Source organism: Schistocerca serialis, unplaced genomic scaffold (genome assembly GCF_023864345.2).
Source record: "Schistocerca serialis cubense isolate TAMUIC-IGC-003099 unplaced genomic scaffold, iqSchSeri2.2 HiC_scaffold_757, whole genome shotgun sequence".
NCBI classification, from domain to species: domain Eukaryota; kingdom Metazoa; phylum Arthropoda; class Insecta; order Orthoptera; family Acrididae; genus Schistocerca; species Schistocerca serialis.
The window spans coordinates 55390-78795 of record NW_026048361.1 but is presented as its reverse complement, the minus strand read 5'-3'; the positions used below and the strand labels follow the sequence as shown (position 1 = coordinate 78795).

General features: G+C 52.6%; 29 non-coding genes across 29 annotated transcripts; all 29 read right to left on the bottom strand.

Moving 5' to 3' along the window:
* Window positions 1-79: 79 nt before the first annotated feature.
* On the bottom strand, window positions 80-151 carry Trnah-gug (transfer RNA histidin (anticodon GUG)). Its single transcript has one exon. It is a non-coding gene; the product is annotated as a tRNA-His (tRNA).
* Window positions 152-531: 380 nt separating this feature from the next.
* On the bottom strand, window positions 532-603 carry Trnae-cuc (transfer RNA glutamic acid (anticodon CUC)). The gene has a single exon. It is a non-coding gene; the product is annotated as a tRNA-Glu (tRNA).
* Window positions 604-1048: 445 nt separating this feature from the next.
* Trnal-uag (transfer RNA leucine (anticodon UAG)) lies at window positions 1049-1130 on the bottom strand. The gene has a single exon. It is a non-coding gene; the product is annotated as a tRNA-Leu (tRNA).
* A 735-nt stretch (window positions 1131-1865) lies between these two features.
* On the bottom strand, window positions 1866-1937 carry Trnah-gug (transfer RNA histidin (anticodon GUG)). The gene has a single exon. It is a non-coding gene; the product is annotated as a tRNA-His (tRNA).
* Window positions 1938-2317: 380 nt separating this feature from the next.
* Window positions 2318-2389, bottom strand: Trnae-cuc (transfer RNA glutamic acid (anticodon CUC)). The gene has a single exon. It is a non-coding gene; the product is annotated as a tRNA-Glu (tRNA).
* Window positions 2390-2834: 445 nt separating this feature from the next.
* On the bottom strand, window positions 2835-2916 carry Trnal-uag (transfer RNA leucine (anticodon UAG)). Its single transcript has one exon. It is a non-coding gene; the product is annotated as a tRNA-Leu (tRNA).
* Window positions 2917-3651: 735 nt separating this feature from the next.
* Trnah-gug (transfer RNA histidin (anticodon GUG)) lies at window positions 3652-3723 on the bottom strand. The gene has a single exon. It is a non-coding gene; the product is annotated as a tRNA-His (tRNA).
* Window positions 3724-4103: 380 nt separating this feature from the next.
* Window positions 4104-4175, bottom strand: Trnae-cuc (transfer RNA glutamic acid (anticodon CUC)). The gene has a single exon. It is a non-coding gene; the product is annotated as a tRNA-Glu (tRNA).
* Window positions 4176-4620: 445 nt separating this feature from the next.
* Window positions 4621-4702, bottom strand: Trnal-uag (transfer RNA leucine (anticodon UAG)). The gene has a single exon. It is a non-coding gene; the product is annotated as a tRNA-Leu (tRNA).
* Window positions 4703-5437: 735 nt separating this feature from the next.
* Window positions 5438-5509, bottom strand: Trnah-gug (transfer RNA histidin (anticodon GUG)). Its single transcript has one exon. It is a non-coding gene; the product is annotated as a tRNA-His (tRNA).
* A 380-nt stretch (window positions 5510-5889) lies between these two features.
* On the bottom strand, window positions 5890-5961 carry Trnae-cuc (transfer RNA glutamic acid (anticodon CUC)). Its single transcript has one exon. It is a non-coding gene; the product is annotated as a tRNA-Glu (tRNA).
* A 445-nt stretch (window positions 5962-6406) lies between these two features.
* Window positions 6407-6488, bottom strand: Trnal-uag (transfer RNA leucine (anticodon UAG)). The gene has a single exon. It is a non-coding gene; the product is annotated as a tRNA-Leu (tRNA).
* A 735-nt stretch (window positions 6489-7223) lies between these two features.
* Window positions 7224-7295, bottom strand: Trnah-gug (transfer RNA histidin (anticodon GUG)). Its single transcript has one exon. It is a non-coding gene; the product is annotated as a tRNA-His (tRNA).
* Window positions 7296-7675: 380 nt separating this feature from the next.
* Trnae-cuc (transfer RNA glutamic acid (anticodon CUC)) lies at window positions 7676-7747 on the bottom strand. Its single transcript has one exon. It is a non-coding gene; the product is annotated as a tRNA-Glu (tRNA).
* A 445-nt stretch (window positions 7748-8192) lies between these two features.
* On the bottom strand, window positions 8193-8274 carry Trnal-uag (transfer RNA leucine (anticodon UAG)). The gene has a single exon. It is a non-coding gene; the product is annotated as a tRNA-Leu (tRNA).
* A 735-nt stretch (window positions 8275-9009) lies between these two features.
* Trnah-gug (transfer RNA histidin (anticodon GUG)) lies at window positions 9010-9081 on the bottom strand. Its single transcript has one exon. It is a non-coding gene; the product is annotated as a tRNA-His (tRNA).
* Window positions 9082-9461: 380 nt separating this feature from the next.
* On the bottom strand, window positions 9462-9533 carry Trnae-cuc (transfer RNA glutamic acid (anticodon CUC)). The gene has a single exon. It is a non-coding gene; the product is annotated as a tRNA-Glu (tRNA).
* Window positions 9534-9978: 445 nt separating this feature from the next.
* Window positions 9979-10060, bottom strand: Trnal-uag (transfer RNA leucine (anticodon UAG)). The gene has a single exon. It is a non-coding gene; the product is annotated as a tRNA-Leu (tRNA).
* Window positions 10061-10795: 735 nt separating this feature from the next.
* Trnah-gug (transfer RNA histidin (anticodon GUG)) lies at window positions 10796-10867 on the bottom strand. Its single transcript has one exon. It is a non-coding gene; the product is annotated as a tRNA-His (tRNA).
* Window positions 10868-11247: 380 nt separating this feature from the next.
* Trnae-cuc (transfer RNA glutamic acid (anticodon CUC)) lies at window positions 11248-11319 on the bottom strand. Its single transcript has one exon. It is a non-coding gene; the product is annotated as a tRNA-Glu (tRNA).
* Window positions 11320-11764: 445 nt separating this feature from the next.
* Trnal-uag (transfer RNA leucine (anticodon UAG)) lies at window positions 11765-11846 on the bottom strand. The gene has a single exon. It is a non-coding gene; the product is annotated as a tRNA-Leu (tRNA).
* A 735-nt stretch (window positions 11847-12581) lies between these two features.
* On the bottom strand, window positions 12582-12653 carry Trnah-gug (transfer RNA histidin (anticodon GUG)). Its single transcript has one exon. It is a non-coding gene; the product is annotated as a tRNA-His (tRNA).
* A 380-nt stretch (window positions 12654-13033) lies between these two features.
* On the bottom strand, window positions 13034-13105 carry Trnae-cuc (transfer RNA glutamic acid (anticodon CUC)). The gene has a single exon. It is a non-coding gene; the product is annotated as a tRNA-Glu (tRNA).
* Window positions 13106-20434: 7329 nt separating this feature from the next.
* Window positions 20435-20506, bottom strand: Trnah-gug (transfer RNA histidin (anticodon GUG)). The gene has a single exon. It is a non-coding gene; the product is annotated as a tRNA-His (tRNA).
* A 380-nt stretch (window positions 20507-20886) lies between these two features.
* Trnae-cuc (transfer RNA glutamic acid (anticodon CUC)) lies at window positions 20887-20958 on the bottom strand. Its single transcript has one exon. It is a non-coding gene; the product is annotated as a tRNA-Glu (tRNA).
* Window positions 20959-21403: 445 nt separating this feature from the next.
* Trnal-uag (transfer RNA leucine (anticodon UAG)) lies at window positions 21404-21485 on the bottom strand. The gene has a single exon. It is a non-coding gene; the product is annotated as a tRNA-Leu (tRNA).
* Window positions 21486-22220: 735 nt separating this feature from the next.
* On the bottom strand, window positions 22221-22292 carry Trnah-gug (transfer RNA histidin (anticodon GUG)). The gene has a single exon. It is a non-coding gene; the product is annotated as a tRNA-His (tRNA).
* Window positions 22293-22672: 380 nt separating this feature from the next.
* Trnae-cuc (transfer RNA glutamic acid (anticodon CUC)) lies at window positions 22673-22744 on the bottom strand. The gene has a single exon. It is a non-coding gene; the product is annotated as a tRNA-Glu (tRNA).
* A 445-nt stretch (window positions 22745-23189) lies between these two features.
* Trnal-uag (transfer RNA leucine (anticodon UAG)) lies at window positions 23190-23271 on the bottom strand. Its single transcript has one exon. It is a non-coding gene; the product is annotated as a tRNA-Leu (tRNA).
* Between the last annotated feature and the right edge of the window lie 135 nt (window positions 23272-23406).

The window sequence follows — 23406 nt, the reverse complement described above, 5'->3', positions numbered from 1 at the left end:
CACGAGTGAAAAAATCAAGAGAGTACTGTCATTTCGAGTACTCGTCATTGCAACGGCAGCAAGGCAAAACTTTCAAAATTGCCGTGACCAGAATTCGAACCTGGGTTATTGCGGCCACAACGCAATGTCCTAACCACTAGACGATCACGGCCATGGCCACGGAGGCGCCCGCGAAGGCAGCTGGCTGGAATGCAAGTGGCGATACCCAGCAAAGCCTAGGCCAAGGTGTACGCCACAGCAGTGTCAGACACGGTCTCCATCACATGTATACGAGCAAATGAACGTGCCTGCGCTGTCAGGACACTAACTACAGTGGTTAGCTGCATTCACCTCCGTGGCAATGTCTTGCAGTCCCCCAAGCCTCTTGACTACAGGTATGTGGCTGGATAACAAGTGGATAGACGCTTCATCTCTCTCGCCGTCAGGTGTTGCCGTGAATCATACTTAACGTAGCTTTCTGCACGCGTCAGCGTAGCGTCAGTCGAGCAAAGTCGAGACAAGTCGCATAAGAGGAGCAACAAAAACGCGCAATTCCGGTACCGGGAATCGAACCCGGGCCTCCTGGGTGAGAGCCAGGTATCCTAGCCACTAGACCACACCGGATAACGACGGCAGTGCTCTTTCCAGCGAACGCAGCAGCCACGCGCGGTTAACTGACGACAACTGTAAAAAATCCACTCTCTCGCGTTATAGAACGGCGTGCTCCGGACGCATTTCGTGGAGACGAACGCCAGCAATGATGAGAGCAAAAGGTGCCTACAAATGCTGTCGTTGCACCACGCACTGTTCTACGACCATTCACCAAGCAGACGCTCACGCCTTGTTGTGCTGCTTCCTTTGCGGGCAATGAGTGCATCTGCCTTCGACACAGGAGACATTACACGCTTGGCAGCTGTGGGATTGGAACCCACGCCTCCGAAGAGAATGGTGCCTGACACCAGCGCCTTAGACCGCTCGGCCACGCTACCTACACAACACGCGCGTCACAAGAGCTGCGTCCTACCCCACGAGAACACACCGCAACGGCACAAAAATGAGACGTAAAAAGTGGCAACGGTGGAATTCGAACCCACGCTTCCGAAGAGACTGGTGCCTAAAACCAGCGCCTTAGACCGCTCGGCCACGTTACCGTTGCAGCAGCAGCGGCAAAACGTTTCCTTTGTACTACAAAGATCACTTCGAAATGGAAGTATCTTGGCATGTATTTCCACTGCTCTCCCACTGGAAGCGTCCCTTTAGGCCATCCACAGCAAGAAAAAGCCGTGCCCGCCGCATGGTAGCGACGCCACTTGTCTGTAGCTGTCGCAGTTAAGGAGACAGCGTCAAGAGACGTTTTCGTGCCGTGACCAGGTTTCGAACCTGGGCTTTCCGTAACCACTAAATTATCGTAGCTGTAACTGTCAGGCGGAGCTAGAATGCTCCATGTGTCAAACATATGTGAGCTCAAGGAGGTTACACTTGAAGAAAAAGCGGCAGGTTAACGCGATCACAGCGAAACCCCCGACAGCTACAGGACTCGAAACCGCGCCAACAGAGAGACTGGTGCCTTAAACCAGCGCCTTAAAGCGCTCGGCCACGCTACATGCGCTGCTTGGTGCGCCAGTGTTCCTAGCATTTGTACAAACAGTGCACGCCACAGCTTCCTGTTCTGCTGGGACTGGCTGCTCATCCATCGCACTTCAAACAACTGCCCTTTTCGACTACAGAGAGCAGCGGACGTCTGCGCTCTGGGAGGCGACATTACGTGTTGGGGATGAAGTGGTAGTGCAAACTGCGGCCTGCGGAACACGAGTGAAAAAATCAAGAGAGTACTGTCATTTCGAGTACTCGTCATTGCAACGGCAGCAAGGCAAAACTTTCAAAATTGCCGTGACCAGAATTCGAACCTGGGTTATTGCGGCCACAACGCAATGTCCTAACCACTAGACGATCACGGCCATGGCCACGGAGGCGCCCGCGAAGGCAGCTGGCTGGAATGCAAGTGGCGATACCCAGCAAAGCCTAGGCCAAGGTGTACGCCACAGCAGTGTCAGACACGGTCTCCATCACATGTATACGAGCAAATGAACGTGCCTGCGCTGTCAGGACACTAACTACAGTGGTTAGCTGCATTCACCTCCGTGGCAATGTCTTGCAGTCCCCCAAGCCTCTTGACTACAGGTATGTGGCTGGATAACAAGTGGATAGACGCTTCATCTCTCTCGCCGTCAGGTGTTGCCGTGAATCATACTTAACGTAGCTTTCTGCACGCGTCAGCGTAGCGTCAGTCGAGCAAAGTCGAGACAAGTCGCATAAGAGGAGCAACAAAAACGCGCAATTCCGGTACCGGGAATCGAACCCGGGCCTCCTGGGTGAGAGCCAGGTATCCTAGCCACTAGACCACACCGGATAACGACGGCAGTGCTCTTTCCAGCGAACGCAGCAGCCACGCGCGGTTAACTGACGACAACTGTAAAAAATCCACTCTCTCGCGTTATAGAACGGCGTGCTCCGGACGCATTTCGTGGAGACGAACGCCAGCAATGATGAGAGCAAAAGGTGCCTACAAATGCTGTCGTTGCACCACGCACTGTTCTACGACCATTCACCAAGCAGACGCTCACGCCTTGTTGTGCTGCTTCCTTTGCGGGCAATGAGTGCATCTGCCTTCGACACAGGAGACATTACACGCTTGGCAGCTGTGGGATTGGAACCCACGCCTCCGAAGAGAATGGTGCCTGACACCAGCGCCTTAGACCGCTCGGCCACGCTACCTACACAACACGCGCGTCACAAGAGCTGCGTCCTACCCCACGAGAACACACCGCAACGGCACAAAAATGAGACGTAAAAAGTGGCAACGGTGGAATTCGAACCCACGCTTCCGAAGAGACTGGTGCCTAAAACCAGCGCCTTAGACCGCTCGGCCACGTTACCGTTGCAGCAGCAGCGGCAAAACGTTTCCTTTGTACTACAAAGATCACTTCGAAATGGAAGTATCTTGGCATGTATTTCCACTGCTCTCCCACTGGAAGCGTCCCTTTAGGCCATCCACAGCAAGAAAAAGCCGTGCCCGCCGCATGGTAGCGACGCCACTTGTCTGTAGCTGTCGCAGTTAAGGAGACAGCGTCAAGAGACGTTTTCGTGCCGTGACCAGGTTTCGAACCTGGGCTTTCCGTAACCACTAAATTATCGTAGCTGTAACTGTCAGGCGGAGCTAGAATGCTCCATGTGTCAAACATATGTGAGCTCAAGGAGGTTACACTTGAAGAAAAAGCGGCAGGTTAACGCGATCACAGCGAAACCCCCGACAGCTACAGGACTCGAAACCGCGCCAACAGAGAGACTGGTGCCTTAAACCAGCGCCTTAAAGCGCTCGGCCACGCTACATGCGCTGCTTGGTGCGCCAGTGTTCCTAGCATTTGTACAAACAGTGCACGCCACAGCTTCCTGTTCTGCTGGGACTGGCTGCTCATCCATCGCACTTCAAACAACTGCCCTTTTCGACTACAGAGAGCAGCGGACGTCTGCGCTCTGGGAGGCGACATTACGTGTTGGGGATGAAGTGGTAGTGCAAACTGCGGCCTGCGGAACACGAGTGAAAAAATCAAGAGAGTACTGTCATTTCGAGTACTCGTCATTGCAACGGCAGCAAGGCAAAACTTTCAAAATTGCCGTGACCAGAATTCGAACCTGGGTTATTGCGGCCACAACGCAATGTCCTAACCACTAGACGATCACGGCCATGGCCACGGAGGCGCCCGCGAAGGCAGCTGGCTGGAATGCAAGTGGCGATACCCAGCAAAGCCTAGGCCAAGGTGTACGCCACAGCAGTGTCAGACACGGTCTCCATCACATGTATACGAGCAAATGAACGTGCCTGCGCTGTCAGGACACTAACTACAGTGGTTAGCTGCATTCACCTCCGTGGCAATGTCTTGCAGTCCCCCAAGCCTCTTGACTACAGGTATGTGGCTGGATAACAAGTGGATAGACGCTTCATCTCTCTCGCCGTCAGGTGTTGCCGTGAATCATACTTAACGTAGCTTTCTGCACGCGTCAGCGTAGCGTCAGTCGAGCAAAGTCGAGACAAGTCGCATAAGAGGAGCAACAAAAACGCGCAATTCCGGTACCGGGAATCGAACCCGGGCCTCCTGGGTGAGAGCCAGGTATCCTAGCCACTAGACCACACCGGATAACGACGGCAGTGCTCTTTCCAGCGAACGCAGCAGCCACGCACGGTTAACTGACGACAACTGTAAAAAATCCACTCTCTCGCGTTATAGAACGGCGTGCTCCGGACGCATTTCGTGGAGACGAACGCCAGCAATGATGAGAGCAAAAGGTGCCTACAAATGCTGTCGTTGCACCACGCACTGTTCTACGACCATTCACCAAGCAGACGCTCACGCCTTGTTGTGCTGCTTCCTTTGCGGGCAATGAGTGCATCTGCCTTCGACACAGGAGACATTACACGCTTGGCAGCTGTGGGATTGGAACCCACGCCTCCGAAGAGAATGGTGCCTGACACCAGCGCCTTAGACCGCTCGGCCACGCTACCTACACAACACGCGCGTCACAAGAGCTGCGTCCTACCCCACGAGAACACACCGCAACGGCACAAAAATGAGACGTAAAAAGTGGCAACGGTGGGATTCGAACCCACGCCTCCGAAGAGACTGGTGCCTAAAACCAGCGCCTTAGACCGCTCGGCCACGTTACCGTTGCAGCAGCAGCGGCAAAACGTTTCCTTTGTACTACAAAGATCACTTCGAAATGGAAGTATCTTGGCATGTATTTCCACTGCTCTCCCACTGGAAGCGTCCCTTTAGGCCATCCACAGCAAGAAAAAGCCGTGCCCGCCGCATGGTAGCGACGCCACTTGTCTGTAGCTGTCGCAGTTAAGGAGACAGCGTCAAGAGACGTTTTCGTGCCGTGACCAGGTTTCGAACCTGGGCTTTCCGTAACCACTAAATTATCGTAGCTGTAACTGTCAGGCGGAGCTAGAATGCTCCATGTGTCAAACATATGTGAGCTCAAGGAGGTTACACTTGAAGAAAAAGCGGCAGGTTAACGCGATCACAGCGAAACCCCCGACAGCTACAGGACTCGAAACCGCGCCAACAGAGAGACTGGTGCCTTAAACCAGCGCCTTAAAGCGCTCGGCCACGCTACATGCGCTGCTTGGTGCGCCAGTGTTCCTAGCATTTGTACAAACAGTGCACGCCACAGCTTCCTGTTCTGCTGGGACTGGCTGCTCATCCATCGCACTTCAAACAACTGCCCTTTTCGACTACAGAGAGCAGCGGACGTCTGCGCTCTGGGAGGCGACATTACGTGTTGGGGATGAAGTGGTAGTGCAAACTGCGGCCTGCGGAACACGAGTGAAAAAATCAAGAGAGTACTGTCATTTCGAGTACTCGTCATTGCAACGGCAGCAAGGCAAAACTTTCAAAATTGCCGTGACCAGAATTCGAACCTGGGTTATTGCGGCCACAACGCAATGTCCTAACCACTAGACGATCACGGCCATGGCCACGGAGGCGCCCGCGAAGGCAGCTGGCTGGAATGCAAGTGGCGATACCCAGCAAAGCCTAGGCCAAGGTGTACGCCACAGCAGTGTCAGACACGGTCTCCATCACATGTATACGAGCAAATGAACGTGCCTGCGCTGTCAGGACACTAACTACAGTGGTTAGCTGCATTCACCTCCGTGGCAATGTCTTGCAGTCCCCCAAGCCTCTTGACTACAGGTATGTGGCTGGATAACAAGTGGATAGACGCTTCATCTCTCTCGCCGTCAGGTGTTGCCGTGAATCATACTTAACGTAGCTTTCTGCACGCGTCAGCGTAGCGTCAGTCGAGCAAAGTCGAGACAAGTCGCATAAGAGGAGCAACAAAAACGCGCAATTCCGGTACCGGGAATCGAACCCGGGCCTCCTGGGTGAGAGCCAGGTATCCTAGCCACTAGACCACACCGGATAACGACGGCAGTGCTCTTTCCAGCGAACGCAGCAGCCACGCACGGTTAACTGACGACAACTGTAAAAAATCCACTCTCTCGCGTTATAGAACGGCGTGCTCCGGACGCATTTCGTGGAGACGAACGCCAGCAATGATGAGAGCAAAAGGTGCCTACAAATGCTGTCGTTGCACCACGCACTGTTCTACGACCATTCACCAAGCAGACGCTCACGCCTTGTTGTGCTGCTTCCTTTGCGGGCAATGAGTGCATCTGCCTTCGACACAGGAGACATTACACGCTTGGCAGCTGTGGGATTGGAACCCACGCCTCCGAAGAGAATGGTGCCTGACACCAGCGCCTTAGACCGCTCGGCCACGCTACCTACACAACACGCGCGTCACAAGAGCTGCGTCCTACCCCACGAGAACACACCGCAACGGCACAAAAATGAGACGTAAAAAGTGGCAACGGTGGGATTCGAACCCACGCCTCCGAAGAGACTGGTGCCTAAAACCAGCGCCTTAGACCGCTCGGCCACGTTACCGTTGCAGCAGCAGCGGCAAAACGTTTCCTTTGTACTACAAAGATCACTTCGAAATGGAAGTATCTTGGCATGTATTTCCACTGCTCTCCCACTGGAAGCGTCCCTTTAGGCCATCCACAGCAAGAAAAAGCCGTGCCCGCCGCATGGTAGCGACGCCACTTGTCTGTAGCTGTCGCAGTTAAGGAGACAGCGTCAAGAGACGTTTTCGTGCCGTGACCAGGTTTCGAACCTGGGCTTTCCGTAACCACTAAATTATCGTAGCTGTAACTGTCAGGCGGAGCTAGAATGCTCCATGTGTCAAACATATGTGAGCTCAAGGAGGTTACACTTGAAGAAAAAGCGGCAGGTTAACGCGATCACAGCGAAACCCCCGACAGCTACAGGACTCGAAACCGCGCCAACAGAGAGACTGGTGCCTTAAACCAGCGCCTTAAAGCGCTCGGCCACGCTACATGCGCTGCTTGGTGCGCCAGTGTTCCTAGCATTTGTACAAACAGTGCACGCCACAGCTTCCTGTTCTGCTGGGACTGGCTGCTCATCCATCGCACTTCAAACAACTGCCCTTTTCGACTACAGAGAGCAGCGGACGTCTGCGCTCTGGGAGGCGACATTACGTGTTGGGGATGAAGTGGTAGTGCAAACTGCGGCCTGCGGAACACGAGTGAAAAAATCAAGAGAGTACTGTCATTTCGAGTACTCGTCATTGCAACGGCAGCAAGGCAAAACTTTCAAAATTGCCGTGACCAGAATTCGAACCTGGGTTATTGCGGCCACAACGCAATGTCCTAACCACTAGACGATCACGGCCATGGCCACGGAGGCGCCCGCGAAGGCAGCTGGCTGGAATGCAAGTGGCGATACCCAGCAAAGCCTAGGCCAAGGTGTACGCCACAGCAGTGTCAGACACGGTCTCCATCACATGTATACGAGCAAATGAACGTGCCTGCGCTGTCAGGACACTAACTACAGTGGTTAGCTGCATTCACCTCCGTGGCAATGTCTTGCAGTCCCCCAAGCCTCTTGACTACAGGTATGTGGCTGGATAACAAGTGGATAGACGCTTCATCTCTCTCGCCGTCAGGTGTTGCCGTGAATCATACTTAACGTAGCTTTCTGCACGCGTCAGCGTAGCGTCAGTCGAGCAAAGTCGAGACAAGTCGCATAAGAGGAGCAACAAAAACGCGCAATTCCGGTACCGGGAATCGAACCCGGGCCTCCTGGGTGAGAGCCAGGTATCCTAGCCACTAGACCACACCGGATAACGACGGCAGTGCTCTTTCCAGCGAACGCAGCAGCCACGCACGGTTAACTGACGACAACTGTAAAAAATCCACTCTCTCGCGTTATAGAACGGCGTGCTCCGGACGCATTTCGTGGAGACGAACGCCAGCAATGATGAGAGCAAAAGGTGCCTACAAATGCTGTCGTTGCACCACGCACTGTTCTACGACCATTCACCAAGCAGACGCTCACGCCTTGTTGTGCTGCTTCCTTTGCGGGCAATGAGTGCATCTGCCTTCGACACAGGAGACATTACACGCTTGGCAGCTGTGGGATTGGAACCCACGCCTCCGAAGAGAATGGTGCCTGACACCAGCGCCTTAGACCGCTCGGCCACGCTACCTACACAACACGCGCGTCACAAGAGCTGCGTCCTACCCCACGAGAACACACCGCAACGGCACAAAAATGAGACGTAAAAAGTGGCAACGGTGGGATTCGAACCCACGCCTCCGAAGAGACTGGTGCCTAAAACCAGCGCCTTAGACCGCTCGGCCACGTTACCGTTGCAGCAGCAGCGGCAAAACGTTTCCTTTGTACTACAAAGATCACTTCGAAATGGAAGTATCTTGGCATGTATTTCCACTGCTCTCCCACTGGAAGCGTCCCTTTAGGCCATCCACAGCAAGAAAAAGCCGTGCCCGCCGCATGGTAGCGACGCCACTTGTCTGTAGCTGTCGCAGTTAAGGAGACAGCGTCAAGAGACGTTTTCGTGCCGTGACCAGGTTTCGAACCTGGGCTTTCCGTAACCACTAAATTATCGTAGCTGTAACTGTCAGGCGGAGCTAGAATGCTCCATGTGTCAAACATATGTGAGCTCAAGGAGGTTACACTTGAAGAAAAAGCGGCAGGTTAACGCGATCACAGCGAAACCCCCGACAGCTACAGGACTCGAAACCGCGCCAACAGAGAGACTGGTGCCTTAAACCAGCGCCTTAAAGCGCTCGGCCACGCTACATGCGCTGCTTGGTGCGCCAGTGTTCCTAGCATTTGTACAAACAGTGCACGCCACAGCTTCCTGTTCTGCTGGGACTGGCTGCTCATCCATCGCACTTCAAACAACTGCCCTTTTCGACTACAGAGAGCAGCGGACGTCTGCGCTCTGGGAGGCGACATTACGTGTTGGGGATGAAGTGGTAGTGCAAACTGCGGCCTGCGGAACACGAGTGAAAAAATCAAGAGAGTACTGTCATTTCGAGTACTCGTCATTGCAACGGCAGCAAGGCAAAACTTTCAAAATTGCCGTGACCAGAATTCGAACCTGGGTTATTGCGGCCACAACGCAATGTCCTAACCACTAGACGATCACGGCCATGGCCACGGAGGCGCCCGCGAAGGCAGCTGGCTGGAATGCAAGTGGCGATACCCAGCAAAGCCTAGGCCAAGGTGTACGCCACAGCAGTGTCAGACACGGTCTCCATCACATGTATACGAGCAAATGAACGTGCCTGCGCTGTCAGGACACTAACTACAGTGGTTAGCTGCATTCACCTCCGTGGCAATGTCTTGCAGTCCCCCAAGCCTCTTGACTACAGGTATGTGGCTGGATAACAAGTGGATAGACGCTTCATCTCTCTCGCCGTCAGGTGTTGCCGTGAATCATACTTAACGTAGCTTTCTGCACGCGTCAGCGTAGCGTCAGTCGAGCAAAGTCGAGACAAGTCGCATAAGAGGAGCAACAAAAACGCGCAATTCCGGTACCGGGAATCGAACCCGGGCCTCCTGGGTGAGAGCCAGGTATCCTAGCCACTAGACCACACCGGATAACGACGGCAGTGCTCTTTCCAGCGAACGCAGCAGCCACGCACGGTTAACTGACGACAACTGTAAAAAATCCACTCTCTCGCGTTATAGAACGGCGTGCTCCGGACGCATTTCGTGGAGACGAACGCCAGCAATGATGAGAGCAAAAGGTGCCTACAAATGCTGTCGTTGCACCACGCACTGTTCTACGACCATTCACCAAGCAGACGCTCACGCCTTGTTGTGCTGCTTCCTTTGCGGGCAATGAGTGCATCTGCCTTCGACACAGGAGACATTACACGCTTGGCAGCTGTGGGATTGGAACCCACGCCTCCGAAGAGAATGGTGCCTGACACCAGCGCCTTAGACCGCTCGGCCACGCTACCTACACAACACGCGCGTCACAAGAGCTGCGTCCTACCCCACGAGAACACACCGCAACGGCACAAAAATGAGACGTAAAAAGTGGCAACGGTGGGATTCGAACCCACGCCTCCGAAGAGACTGGTGCCTAAAACCAGCGCCTTAGACCGCTCGGCCACGTTACCGTTGCAGCAGCAGCGGCAAAACGTTTCCTTTGTACTACAAAGATCACTTCGAAATGGAAGTATCTTGGCATGTATTTCCACTGCTCTCCCACTGGAAGCGTCCCTTTAGGCCATCCACAGCAAGAAAAAGCCGTGCCCGCCGCATGGTAGCGACGCCACTTGTCTGTAGCTGTCGCAGTTAAGGAGACAGCGTCAAGAGACGTTTTCGTGCCGTGACCAGGTTTCGAACCTGGGCTTTCCGTAACCACTAAATTATCGTAGCTGTAACTGTCAGGCGGAGCTAGAATGCTCCATGTGTCAAACATATGTGAGCTCAAGGAGGTTACACTTGAAGAAAAAGCGGCAGGTTAACGCGATCACAGCGAAACCCCCGACAGCTACAGGACTCGAAACCGCGCCAACAGAGAGACTGGTGCCTTAAACCAGCGCCTTAAAGCGCTCGGCCACGCTACATGCGCTGCTTGGTGCGCCAGTGTTCCTAGCATTTGTACAAACAGTGCACGCCACAGCTTCCTGTTCTGCTGGGACTGGCTGCTCATCCATCGCACTTCAAACAACTGCCCTTTTCGACTACAGAGAGCAGCGGACGTCTGCGCTCTGGGAGGCGACATTACGTGTTGGGGATGAAGTGGTAGTGCAAACTGCGGCCTGCGGAACACGAGTGAAAAAATCAAGAGAGTACTGTCATTTCGAGTACTCGTCATTGCAACGGCAGCAAGGCAAAACTTTCAAAATTGCCGTGACCAGAATTCGAACCTGGGTTATTGCGGCCACAACGCAATGTCCTAACCACTAGACGATCACGGCCATGGCCACGGAGGCGCCCGCGAAGGCAGCTGGCTGGAATGCAAGTGGCGATACCCAGCAAAGCCTAGGCCAAGGTGTACGCCACAGCAGTGTCAGACACGGTCTCCATCACATGTATACGAGCAAATGAACGTGCCTGCGCTGTCAGGACACTAACTACAGTGGTTAGCTGCATTCACCTCCGTGGCAATGTCTTGCAGTCCCCCAAGCCTCTTGACTACAGGTATGTGGCTGGATAACAAGTGGATAGACGCTTCATCTCTCTCGCCGTCAGGTGTTGCCGTGAATCATACTTAACGTAGCTTTCTGCACGCGTCAGCGTAGCGTCAGCCGAGCAAAGTCGAGACAAGTCGCATAAGAGGAGCAACAAAAACGCGCAATTCCGGTACCGGGAATCGAACCCGGGCCTCCTGGGTGAGAGCCAGGTATCCTAGCCACTAGACCACACCGGATAACGACGGCAGTGCTCTTTCCAGCGAACGCAGCAGCCACGCACGGTTAACTGACGACAACTGTAAAAAATCCACTCTCTCGCGTTATAGAACGGCGTGCTCCGGACGCATTTCGTGGAGACGAACGCCAGCAATGATGAGAGCAAAAGGTGCCTACAAATGCTGTCGTTGCACCACGCACTGTTCTACGACCATTCACCAAGCAGACGCTCACGCCTTGTTGTGCTGCTTCCTTTGCGGGCAATGAGTGCATCTGCCTTCGACACAGGAGACATTACACGCTTGGCAGCTGTGGGATTGGAACCCACGCCTCCGAAGAGAATGGTGCCTGACACCAGCGCCTTAGACCGCTCGGCCACGCTACCTACACAACACGCGCGTCACAAGAGCTGCGTCCTACCCCACGAGAACACACCGCAACGGCACAAAAATGAGACGTAAAAAGTGGCAACGGTGGGATTCGAACCCACGCCTCCGAAGAGACTGGTGCCTAAAACCAGCGCCTTAGACCGCTCGGCCACGTTACCGTTGCAGCAGCAGCGGCAAAACGTTTCCTTTGTACTACAAAGATCACTTCGAAATGGAAGTATCTTGGCATGTATTTCCACTGCTCTCCCACTGGAAGCGTCCCTTTAGGCCATCCACAGCAAGAAAAAGCCGTGCCCGCCGCATGGTAGCGACGCCACTTGTCTGTAGCTGTCGCAGTTAAGGAGACAGCGTCAAGAGACGTTTTCGTGCCGTGACCAGGTTTCGAACCTGGGCTTTCCGTAACCACTAAATTATCGTAGCTGTAACTGTCAGGCGGAGCTAGAATGCTCCATGTGTCAAACATATGTGAGCTCAAGGAGGTTACACTTGAAGAAAAAGCGGCAGGTTAACGCGATCACAGCGAAACCCCCGACAGCTACAGGACTCGAAACCGCGCCAACAGAGAGACTGGTGCCTTAAACCAGCGCCTTAAAGCGCTCGGCCACGCTACATGCGCTGCTTGGTGCGCCAGTGTTCCTAGCATTTGTACAAACAGTGCACGCCACAGCTTCCTGTTCTGCTGGGACTGGCTGCTCATCCATCGCACTTCAAACAACTGCCCTTTTCGACTACAGAGAGCAGCGGACGTCTGCGCTCTGGGAGGCGACATTACGTGTTGGGGATGAAGTGGTAGTGCAAACTGCGGCCTGCGGAACACGAGTGAAAAAATCAAGAGAGTACTGTCATTTCGAGTACTCGTCATTGCAACGGCAGCAAGGCAAAACTTTCAAAATTGCCGTGACCAGAATTCGAACCTGGGTTATTGCGGCCACAACGCAATGTCCTAACCACTAGACGATCACGGCCATGGCCACGGAGGCGCCCGCGAAGGCAGCTGGCTGGAATGCAAGTGGCGATACCCAGCAAAGCCTAGGCCAAGGTGTACGCCACAGCAGTGTCAGACACGGTCTCCATCACATGTATACGAGCAAATGAACGTGCCTGCGCTGTCAGGACACTAACTACAGTGGTTAGCTGCATTCACCTCCGTGGCAATGTCTTGCAGTCCCCCAAGCCTCTTGACTACAGGTATGTGGCTGGATAACAAGTGGATAGACGCTTCATCTCTCTCGCCGTCAGGTGTTGCCGTGAATCATACTTAACGTAGCTTTCTGCACGCGTCAGCGTAGCGTCAGTCGAGCAAAGTCGAGACAAGTCGCATAAGAGGAGCAACAAAAACGCGCAATTCCGGTACCGGGAATCGAACCCGGGCCTCCTGGGTGAGAGCCAGGTATCCTAGCCACTAGACCACACCGGATAACGACGGCAGTGCTCTTTCCAGCGAACGCAGCAGCCACGCACGGTTAACTGACGACAACTGTAAAAAATCCACTCTCTCGCGTTATAGAACGGCGTGCTCCGGACGCATTTCGTGGAGACGAACGCCAGCAATGATGAGAGCAAAAGGTGCCTACAAATGCTGTCGTTGCACCACGCACTGTTCTACGACCATTCACCAAGCAGACGCTCACGCCTTGTTGTGCTGCTTCCTTTGCGGGCAATGAGTGCATCTGCCTTCGACACAGGAGACATTACACGCTTGGCAGCTGTGGGATTGGAACCCACGCCTCCGAAGAGAATGGTGCCTGACACCAGCGCCTTAGACCGCTCGGCCACGCTACCTACACAACACGCGCGTCACAAGAGCTGCGTCCTACCCCACGAGAACACACCGCAACGGCACAAAAATGAGACGTAAAAAGTGGCAACTTTTTTTTTTTTTTTTTTTTTTTTTTTTTTTTTTTTTTTTTTTTTTTTTTTTTTTTACTCCCAACTCCCCTTATAGCCCGGCCTTGCGCTCTCCAAGTTATGCCTTCTTCGGCGAGCTTCATCAGCTATAAATAAACGGTGCTGCTTGCAAACAGAAAAGACGAATTGTTGCACTGTCCATTCAGTTGAAAACCGTAAACTTCTCGGTATGGTTCCTTGGAAGACGTTGGTGTTCAAGATGAAGTGATGAAATCGGAGATACGGGATCGCTGCGAGGAAAGTTTCTTGTGGCTGTCCACCGCTAGTGAAGCATCAAAGGAAAACTAAAATCCTCTGGAAGTGAAAGTGCAGACCTATATTGACAGCTAAGCAGTCGCTTCGCGCCTTCACGCCTTAAAATAAAAAATGAAAGAATAACAGCGCATCAGGCGCTTTACACCTAAACTCAATAAAAAAGAATAAAATTTAAAAAAAGAAGAAAAAGGAATGACTGCCTGAGTTAGTCCTCTCAGTCACAGGGAAGGAACACCCTTCACACGTCCCATTATATTATGTTCAAAATCCTTCGTGGCGGCCATTAAAATGGGTAATGAAAAAAGTCACAAAAAGTAAAATAATCGACACATATCAAAGGAATGAATATACTCCCGAACTTTCCGAACTGTCCGGCGGATAAAGGGAAGTAAAACACAATCCTCTCCGACGTGTTTAAAAAGAAAGTAAAAAATCTTCTGTTCTTAAAAACCAAACAATCTCCGTGGCAGCGGCGTGCGCAACGCACCCGTGAATGTACGCCGATAACGGAGGAACCAGACGGTATAAATAAATGAATTAAAAACAGAAAGAAATCACTAAATGACAGCAAAACACAAACACACACGAACACAGGATAACACTGTGTTAAACTTTTCGTCGTAATTTCCACATTGCAGTTCTGCACAAGCGTAAGCATCGTACTTGTCATGATTCACTGTTCCTGTAGCATTCAATGTGCATTAACTATGTATCCGGACCCGGAGACAATGCAAAACACAGAAGTAAAGAAAAGTCGCAGCAGTGAAGTGTTGATTACAACAGTTTGTCGTGGGCAAATGCAAGTGCAATTTGCAGAAAATTGGCAAAGATTTTGGCATAGTCTTTCCTGGTTTTAGTGAGGTCATGTTGCGTGGATAAATAAACCAGATAGGCATAGTCGTCCGTAAGTCGCAATTGCAGGAGGGCGAACACAGTGTGAGCCACGATCCATGCAGTGGCGGCACGCTTCGTATGCGGATAAGGGTTGAAGTCCGGGATCAATGCCGTGTCCGCAGAAAAAGCGGCAGCGCTGGTCCGGTTGATAAGTGCGAGCATCCTGGCGGCAATGTTCCAAGTCGACCGTGACCTCAGGCACACGAAACGATGTTCTAATGTGTCGTCTTGACGACAGTCTTCACACAAGCTCGATGGAGATAAGTGAATGCGGCGCAGCTTTTCGTTGGTGGGGAGAATTCTGTTAACCACTTGGTACCAAAAGCTGCTGACGTCCGCTGACAGGAAGGGAGCATGAACGTGAGCCCACACCGTCCTCCACGCAGATCGCGGGTAGCGCGCCTCCAACTTATTACCGACCGGCCGTCCTCTTAGTCCCTGGTAGACACGTTTCACAGTCCGCGTTCGATAGTCGAGTACATCGGCGGCAAGATAACTTTTTTGAATGTAGTATTCTCGAACATAACGCAGCTGAAACGGTATTGCAGTCGGGTCGAGAGGTGCCACTTCAGATAGAGGCCGATGAATAGCGAACAGAACAGCTGTGGGGCTCGACGGATCCTGTTCAATGGTGACGCTCGTCCGATGAAGGAGCAACGCTGCGGCTTTCAGAGCAAAATGAATGAGGCCGAGTCCACCCTGTTCGCGCGGCAAAGTACATGTTTCGTAAGACACCTTGAAAATATGTCCCCGCCACAATAGCCAATAGACTGCCTGTGTTATGGCTCTGCCCAAATTCTTGGGTACCTGAAATAACTGTGCGAGGTACCAGGCTTTGCTGAGCAAGAAAACATTTATTAAAATCACCCTCTGTGTTAACGCGAGGGTGCGTGTAGCGGACAGGCTAGCCATAGCGCGTATGCCATTTAAGACAATACGCCAGTTGTAGGCCGCAGTCTGTAACAGATTGGCTTGAAAGCGAACTCCCAAAATTTTGTGTTCCTGCTTCACTGTAAACCATGGGCGTTTGAAGCCCCGTGTCGCCGCATAGATAGGCAGAAAAACCGTCTTACGGGTATTGATGCTCGCACCGGATGCACGTTCATACTGTGTAAGAACAGCGCGTATTGTATTGAAGTCGGCGGCCGAGGACACCAAGAGGCCAAGGTCGTCAGCATAAGCGCGACAAACGTGCTTCTCTGCTCCAATACGTATTCCTCTACAAACACTGTGCAACTTACGCAACAAAGGATCTAAGGAAATTGCGTAAAGCGCCATTGACAGAGGGCACCCTTGTTTGACTGAGCAGCAGAGCGGAACTGGTTTCGACAAAAATCCATTGATACTAATCCGTGAGGTGGAATTTTTGAAAAGATTAAAAATCATAGTTATATATTTTACACCGAAACCAAATTTCTGTAGCACTCGCCGGAGATATTGATGGCTAACTCTGTCAAAAGCCATTGCAAAATCGATGGATAAAATGCCAAAGGGAATCCTATTCGTCGAAGCATAGGCAATGGCATCGCGGTATGTCGACACAGCACCATAGAGAGTGCGTTGAGGCACTGCACAGTATTGAAAGGGACTAATCAGTCTTTTCATGACCAGCTTCAAGCGGGAGAAGACACATTTGGTGAAGAGTTTGTAATCACCATTAAGAAGGGTGATTGGTCTAAGATTGCACAGTTTCCTGGTGACTGGAACCTTTGGAACCAAGACCACAATACCTTCCAGGAAGGACGCAGGGACATCCACACCAGTTAAAATTTCATTAAAAACGTCAGTCAGGGCAGAGCCAAACAAGTGCCAAAAATGCAGATAAAATTCCGGTGGCAACCCATCAGCGCCCGGTGATTTGTTCTGGGAACACAGTTTTAAGACATCACCCACTTCGTCCACGGTAAAGTTTTCTGTGAGGCGACGGCGATCCGCTACGGATAAGACGTATGGAACGTCGTGGAGAAGCTCGGAAATCGCGGCAGCATCAGTATATTTCTCACTGAAAAGTTCGATGAAGTGACGGTGGGCCTCGGCAAGAATTGCCGCCTGGCTATTAAGCCGCGCACCGTCAGCTGATTCCAGCTCTGTGACGTAACGTCGCTTCGCGCGCCGGCGTTCGCGCAGCTGATGAAACACGGAAGGCGCTTCATCAGCCAGCGCCCCGGGGGCTCGGCTCCGTACGACAGATCCGCGCAACGATTCCCTTTTCAAATCCAGAAGACGGTGTTTTATACGCCGAATTGTCGCCATCCGAAGAGCGGGATTATTTGTGTGCAGGTGGATGGCATCATTTAAACAGCTCTCGTAAAATTGCAATGTAGAACGCTCCCAGTGAGCAACATCCTGACTGAACTCCAGGATGGCCTTGCGTAATGCCGGCTTAACAGATTCTACCCACCATGACAAAGTGGAGGCATAGAGACCGCGATACGTCAGCACCCTCTGCCACACACGCACGATAACCGGCGCAAAATGTGGGTGTTGGAGATGTCGCACATTAAACTTCCATAATCGACTGTCGCGGGGTTTAATCGCCAACAGAGAATGAAAGCGGCAGACATACGCACAATGATCGGAAAAAATCACGGGGTGAACAGAGGATTCCGTAAGACAGTGCTGTTTATCACGAGAAACATAAATTCTATCAAGCCGACTCCTACCCGTGGGGTAAAAGAAAGTAAATCCCACGGCCCGCGGGTGTAAATGACACCACGAGTCAATTAAATTCATCTCAGTAACGAGCGTCTGTAATTCTAGGCACTTATACGGCCGCGGCTCCTGATCTCTATCGTCCAGCACGCAGTTAAAATCGCCGCCCATGACTACAGGCAGGTGGGGGCCCCGTAAAAGGTGACAAATGTCACTACTATAAAACACACGGCGACGTGGCTGCCCGTCGGCACCAGAAGGGGCGTACACGTTAACATATCGTACGTTGTTGATCGTGCAAGCTACACCACGACCGTTAGGAATCGTAGCGACATTACTATAGTCATGACCAACACGAATTAAAATGGCAGTACCACAATTACACTCGATATCAAAGTTCAAAAGTACTTGATAGCCCGGAATGGAGTGAAGTAGATCTATCACAACCTCCTGCAAAAACACTATGTCAGCAGCAATGTAATTTATAAAACCCACAAAACTTGCAAACTTCACAGGCGACTCCAATTTATTAAGATTAATAGTAGCCACAACTGATGGAGGGTGTGCTACCATAGACAACAGGGAAAAACAAAGAAAACAAATTAAACGGCAGGAGTGGACCCACCCTCCTCCTCCATATCGTCTGCCCAGTCACAACGTTCAGACGGTGCAGCTGAAGTAGGCGGTTCTTGTGTGGGAGGTGCAGACGCGGAATCCTGCGAAGGGGGACGCGTGCGACGCTGGGGGGTGTCTTCCGCCTTACGCTTAACCGAAAGTTGTGCCGGGTTCGTTGCCTGAGACGTCGTAGAGTCCATTGCTAGATTTACATCAGAGTGGTGCAACATTTCCTTTAACTGCTGTACAACCTGTTCCCGCCTGTCTGCCGACACACTTGTCGTAGGCGCTGGCTGACTGCTCGCCACAGGACGCTGTGGACGACGCCCCCCCGCAACCGACGGCCGAGATTCGACTACGGGGCGGGGCAAGGGCTTGTGCGCCGGCTTTTGCACAGATTTTGGCTTTGGTTTCGACTTCGGACGGGGAACTTGCTGCCACTCCGGAGAAGGGCTGCGTTCTCCGCGAGAAAAGGTTCGTTTTTCTAAAATCCGCGAACTACTGGCACTGCGGAAGCGGTCAGTATTGCCACGCCTCTCCGAAACACTTTCACGCCTGGGCTTTGGTTCCTGTGAGGCAGGAGCCGCGTCCGGAACACCCTGAAGCACGGAAGTAGACGGTGACGATTCCACAACAGCAACAGGGGGGGTAACCACCGGAACGGGTTCTGATCCGGTCCGCTCCGGAACCACAGGCCCAGCCGGAGGCGGAAGCAATACAGTAGCTACGGGAACTGACTGAGAAGGAACAGACATGTTTTGAACAGAATCAGTACCGGGGGCAGAGGCATCGGTTTCCATCGCGATCGCATCATCTAACGGTGTTTCCGTGTCCACAGAACGTGCTGGTGAACGCGGAACACCCAACAACACGGCCGCGTACGACGCGTCGACATCTTGCCCACGGGGCGGTAGCTGCACAGGGCGCCTACGCCTAGGACAATTTTGTCTAAAATGGTCTGTGGCATTGCAATAGGAACACGTTTGCGGCTGACCACTATACGAAATAAAAGCCCGGTGGCCGGCCATAACCAAAAACGAGGGAACGTGCTTCCTCACAATCATCTTTACACTACGGATACCGTTCTCAACCTGATATATATAAGCGGACGACCACTTTTCTTTTGTAATCGACAAAACTGTGCCATAAGGCATAAGGCTACGAGCTATTGTCTCATTCCTAGTCTCAAACGGCAGATTGAATACCCGAACATTTCGAATACCGAATCCAGCATTCGACAGAGTCACATTGCTAATTGTCCCATCAGAGTGTTTAAATTTACGTACGCCACCATTTTCACTGACAAGAGCATCACACAATTCCGGACATTTCAATTTTACGAACAAAGAGTTCAGGAACGCGTCTAATTGCAATCCTAGTACTTCACTTTCAGGAATTTGCAAGTCATTTTTCATCCACGAATGAATTTCGAAAGCAGACGGTCGGGTTACGTTTCTATCAAATTCGCACTGGATATTATTTTCTCGGTCTTCAGAATCCATGTTAACTTACAGTTCAGCTGACTACAGCAGCGAAGAAACAGTCACCGCGAAGAACCGTCGCCGACTGCGAAGCACACGTAAACACCGCCCGACACGCCGGAGCGAGCGCGCGATGTGTTCGGGCCCACGACTCCGAAGAGACTGGTGCCTAAAACCAGCGCCTTAGACCGCTCGGCCACGTTACCGTTGCAGCAGCAGCGGCAAAACGTTTCCTTTGTACTACAAAGATCACTTCGAAATGGAAGTATCTTGGCATGTATTTCCACTGCTCTCCCACTGGAAGCGTCCCTTTAGGCCATCCACAGCAAGAAAAAGCCGTGCCCGCCGCATGGTAGCGACGCCACTTGTCTGTAGCTGTCGCAGTTAAGGAGACAGCGTCAAGAGACGTTTTCGTGCCGTGACCAGGTTTCGAACCTGGGCTTTCCGTAACCACTAAATTATCGTAGCTGTAACTGTCAGGCGGAGCTAGAATGCTCCATGTGTCAAACATATGTGAGCTCAAGGAGGTTACACTTGAAGAAAAAGCGGCAGGTTAACGCGATCACAGCGAAACCCCCGACAGCTACAGGACTCGAAACCGCGCCAACAGAGAGACTGGTGCCTTAAACCAGCGCCTTAAAGCGCTCGGCCACGCTACATGCGCTGCTTGGTGCGCCAGTGTTCCTAGCATTTGTACAAACAGTGCACGCCACAGCTTCCTGTTCTGCTGGGACTGGCTGCTCATCCATCGCACTTCAAACAACTGCCCTTTTCGACTACAGAGAGCAGCGGACGTCTGCGCTCTGGGAGGCGACATTACGTGTTGGGGATGAAGTGGTAGTGCAAACTGCGGCCTGCGGAACACGAGTGAAAAAATCAAGAGAGTACTGTCATTTCGAGTACTCGTCATTGCAACGGCAGCAAGGCAAAACTTTCAAAATTGCCGTGACCAGAATTCGAACCTGGGTTATTGCGGCCACAACGCAATGTCCTAACCACTAGACGATCACGGCCATGGCCACGGAGGCGCCCGCGAAGGCAGCTGGCTGGAATGCAAGTGGCGATACCCAGCAAAGCCTAGGCCAAGGTGTACGCCACAGCAGTGTCAGACACGGTCTCCATCACATGTATACGAGCAAATGAACGTGCCTGCGCTGTCAGGACACTAACTACAGTGGTTAGCTGCATTCACCTCCGTGGCAATGTCTTGCAGTCCCCCAAGCCTCTTGACTACAGGTATGTGGCTGGATAACAAGTGGATAGACGCTTCATCTCTCTCGCCGTCAGGTGTTGCCGTGAATCATACTTAACGTAGCTTTCTGCACGCGTCAGCGTAGCGTCAGTCGAGCAAAGTCGAGACAAGTCGCATAAGAGGAGCAACAAAAACGCGCAATTCCGGTACCGGGAATCGAACCCGGGCCTCCTGGGTGAGAGCCAGGTATCCTAGCCACTAGACCACACCGGATAACGACGGCAGTGCTCTTTCCAGCGAACGCAGCAGCCACGCACGGTTAACTGACGACAACTGTAAAAAATCCACTCTCTCGCGTTATAGAACGGCGTGCTCCGGACGCATTTCGTGGAGACGAACGCCAGCAATGATGAGAGCAAAAGGTGCCTACAAATGCTGTCGTTGCACCACGCACTGTTCTACGACCATTCACCAAGCAGACGCTCACGCCTTGTTGTGCTGCTTCCTTTGCGGGCAATGAGTGCATCTGCCTTCGACACAGGAGACATTACACGCTTGGCAGCTGTGGGATTGGAACCCACGCCTCCGAAGAGAATGGTGCCTGACACCAGCGCCTTAGACCGCTCGGCCACGCTACCTACACAACACGCGCGTCACAAGAGCTGCGTCCTACCCCACGAGAACACACCGCAACGGCACAAAAATGAGACGTAAAAAGTGGCAACGGTGGGATTCGAACCCACGCCTCCGAAGAGACTGGTGCCTAAAACCAGCGCCTTAGACCGCTCGGCCACGTTACCGTTGCAGCAGCAGCGGCAAAACGTTTCCTTTGTACTACAAAGATCACTTCGAAATGGAAGTATCTTGGCATGTATTTCCACTGCTCTCCCACTGGAAGCGTCCCTTTAGGCCATCCACAGCAAGAAAAAGCCGTGCCCGCCGCATGGTAGCGACGCCACTTGTCTGTAGCTGTCGCAGTTAAGGAGACAGCGTCAAGAGACGTTTTCGTGCCGTGACCAGGTTTCGAACCTGGGCTTTCCGTAACCACTAAATTATCGTAGCTGTAACTGTCAGGCGGAGCTAGAATGCTCCATGTGTCAAACATATGTGAGCTCAAGGAGGTTACACTTGAAGAAAAAGCGGCAGGTTAACGCGATCACAGCGAAACCCCCGACAGCTACAGGACTCGAAACCGCGCCAACAGAGAGACTGGTGCCTTAAACCAGCGCCTTAAAGCGCTCGGCCACGCTACATGCGCTGCTTGGTGCGCCAGTGTTCCTAGCATTTGTACAAACAGTGCACGCCACAGCTTCCTGTTCTGCTGGGACTGGCTGCTCATCCATCGCACTTCAAACAACTGCCCTTTTCGACTACAGAGAGCAGCGGACGTCTGCGCTCTGGGAGGCGACATTACGTGTTGGGGATGAAGTGGTAGTGCAAACTGCGGCCTGCGGAACACGAGTGAAAAAATCAAGAGAGTACTGTCATTTCGAGTACTCGTCATTGCAACGGCAGCAAGGCAAAACTTTCAAAATTGCCGTGACCAGAATTCGAACCTGGGTTATTGCGGCCACAACGCAATGTCCTAACCACTAGACGATCACGGCCATGGCCACGGAGGCGCCCGCGAAGGCAGCTGGCTGGAATGCAAGTGGCGATACCCAGCAAAGCCTAGGCCAAGGTGTACGCCACAGCAGTGTCAGACACGGTCTCCATCACATGTATACGAGCAAATGAACGTGCCTGCGCTGTCAGGACACTAACTACAGTGGTTAGCTGCATTCACCTCCGTGGCAATGTCTTGCAGTCCCCCAAGCCTCTTGACTACAGGTATGTGGCTGGATAACAAGTGGATAGACGCTTCATCTCTCTCGCCGTCAGGTGTTGCCGTGAATCATACTTAACGTAGCTTTCTGCACGCGTCAGCGTAGCGTCAGTCGAGCAAAGTCGAGACAAGTCGCATAAGAGGAGCAACAAAAACGCGCAATTCCGGTACCGGGAATCGAACCCGGGCCTCCTGGGTGAGAGCCAGGTATCCTAGCCACTAGACCACACCGGATAACGACGGCAGTGCTCTTTCCAGCGAACGCAGCAGCCACGCACGGTTAACTGACGACAACTGTAAAAAATCCACTCTCTCGCGTTATAGAACGGCGTGCTCCGGACGCATTTCGTGGAGACGAACGCCAGCAATGATGAGAGCAAAAGGTGCCTACAAATGCTGTCGTTGCACCACGCACTGTTCTACGACCATTCACCAAGCAGACGCTCACGCCTTGTTGTGCTGCTTCCTTTGCGGGCAATGAGTGCATCTGCCTTCGACACAGGAGACATTACACGCTTGGCAGCTGTGGGATTGGAACCCACGCCTCCGAAGAGAATGGTGCCTGACACCAGCGCCTTAGACCGCTCGGCCACGCTACCTACACAACACGCGCGTCACAAGAGCTGCGTCCTACCCCACGAGAACACACCGCAACGGCACAAAAATGAGACGTAAAAAGTGGCAACGGTGGGATTCGAACCCACGCCTCCGAAGAGACTGGTGCCTAAAACCAGCGCCTTAGACCGCTCGGCCACGTTACCGTTGCAGCAGCAGCGGCAAAACGTTTCCTTTGTACTACAAAGATCACTTCGAAATGGAAGTATCTTGGCATGTATTTCCACTGCTCTCCCACTGGAAGCGTCCCTTTAGGCCATCCACAGCAAGAAAAAGCCGTG